Source organism: Pygoscelis adeliae, unplaced genomic scaffold (genome assembly GCF_000699105.1).
Source record: "Pygoscelis adeliae isolate BGI_AS28 unplaced genomic scaffold, ASM69910v1 Scaffold610, whole genome shotgun sequence".
Taxonomy (NCBI): Eukaryota; Metazoa; Chordata; class Aves; order Sphenisciformes; family Spheniscidae; genus Pygoscelis; species Pygoscelis adeliae.
Window position 1 is genome coordinate 106,202 of NW_008824008.1, and position 2,398 is coordinate 108,599.

Sequence of the window (2,398 nt, forward strand, 5' to 3'; positions counted from 1 at the left end):
TGAGCATCCCTCTTTCCTAGGACTGGCCACTATCACTGACAGCTATAGCCCTAACACAGATTTTGGCAGCTGCTGTTCCCATGGCCTCAAGTCAGCAGGTAGGGGACCTGCAGCTGGGACTGCTAGATCCCTCTTCAGACTGCTGAGCACTTCCTCTGTCTCTCCACAGCATCCCACTCAGCGGGGGCTCTGGCAGACAGCAAGATCACAAGCCAGCAAAGAAAGCCAGGAGCACCAACAATGAAACACAGATCAGAAAAACATCCAGTGCACTCACTGTGGTGAGAAACAGGGTAGAAGAAATCTGCATACTCCAGCCACAGAACCACACCCTGTTTGAACCTCTTGTCGGAGCCCATCTGATTTCTGGTTGTGGTTGCCCTTCTCCCAAGCTCTGTGTCGCAGCCTCTGCCCACGGCCGCTTCCTGCCAGCCCCCTGATGCAAAGCCAACCAACCTGCAGTGTTATTTTATATCTGCTCAGGGAGCTGGTCCTTGAGTGGCTTTCAGTTGCTATAGTGGAAAAACCTTAGCTCTTCTACTGCCCTCATTTTGAGGACAGCTTCAGAAGCATACAGCACCCTGGTTCTGCTGGAGGTCTCACTGCTGGGTGATGACATTCCCAACACTGTTTAGCCTTCAAGACCTGACGTGTTCCCAGCCCCAGGTGGGAGTGCTTGAAGTTACATTCAGCAAAGGCTTATGCATTTTTGCACACACACTGTGTCTCTAGCAGTTCAAGGATCAGGAGGCAGAACCCCATGGATACAGGAAGGAGTAATTTCTTAAGACGACGTGAATTCTAGTGACACTAATAGCCGAGAAAGCACATCTTTTGCTTGGGGAAGAAAAATTAACAAACACAAGGGCTGTGCTTCACCTGTAGACATCTGTTACCTCTTCAACAATAAGGCAGCTGAAAACAACTGACCTTAAAAATGCTGTTGCATGATGAAGACATCTTGTGACATGACACCGTTTGGTAGAAATACTCTCTCCACAGCTGGAGTAGCCAGCAAAATCTCAGGCAAACCTCTGTGTGACAAAGCCTGGCAAGAAAATTTCATCTGAGCACAGGCCATTTTTTTTTCATCCCTGTATAAAAAGGGATACCACAACTTGATTTGTTTGTATAAATAACTATTTGGGGATTAAAAATAACAGGGATGGACATGCAACATTTGTCCATTTCCACACCAGCATTTTACCGCTGCTTATTCAGCCAGATCAAAATTGCTTGCTAGGGAATTTTAATAACCGAATGCATAAACCCCAAGGTCTTCCATCAGGCTACAAGAACTGCATGAGAAATACAAACAGCGAGTTGCTCAAGCACAAAGTGAGCACTGCAAAGCTGACTGATTGCCATAAATATGTAACATTTCTGTACCTTACGGTTAGGATTTTTTCCTTTCTAAAAATTAAATTACATCTGCATATCCTGCATCTGCCTTCTCTTCCTCACTTGTGGGTTTTTGCTGTTATTCAGTAGCAAATTTAGCACTAATGAACCACATCAGCTAATCTGACCAAACCAGGGAAAGCACTTCCAGCAGTGTTGAGTGGTGCCTAACTCCATTCCCACTGAAATTCAGGGCAGCACTGCCATCCATTTCAGTAGCTGCACCATGCTTGGCCTCTTTTGAACACCTCAGAGATCCTCCACTTCACTACACACACAGACAGCAGTAGAAGATTCTCTTCTGATTCAACGTCAGGGCTCAGACCAGAAATGCAGCCAATAATTTCATGGTGCCTGGTACCACAACACTTTTTTGCGCTATCATTAGATAACACCAAGTTTTGGGATATATTTTCTTAAAATGCTGTGTCTGCCCTCAGAAAGGAAAGTTTTCCTATGCCAAATTAGACCAGTACTTGGTCTATCCAAACATCTCATTTAAAAATGCTAGTTGATGTCATGCACTACATTGGTGGGAGGGCCAGGGTCAACATGCAGCATTATTAGATCTAGATTAGACATCAAGTCTCCAGTACACATCTCTACTTCTGTCACCCTCCAGGGCAACCTTGGAGATCTCTTCCTCCACAGTGGAGAGACATGAGGAGCACTAACACAGCACTTAATCCACATCATCCTACCAAAAAAGCCTCATTTCCTGACCTGGAACTACATTTACTAAGGAGGGATAAATTTTCCACCTTAGGCCCTAAATTGCTGCCAAGAAGAAATGTTGAATTAGTGCTCTGGCCCTGGGGTCTCTGGGAAGGAAACATTTCTCTGCTAGCAGACGGAGTCAATTAGCCAACCCACTGTTCGCTGAGCCCTGCTAACTATCAAAGGCTGGCATCAAAAGCACCTTGGGCGGGATTCAAACTAGCAACTGAGAATTAAAAAGCACCGGCGTGCAGCAGCACCAGTTCCCCGAGCTGCCCAT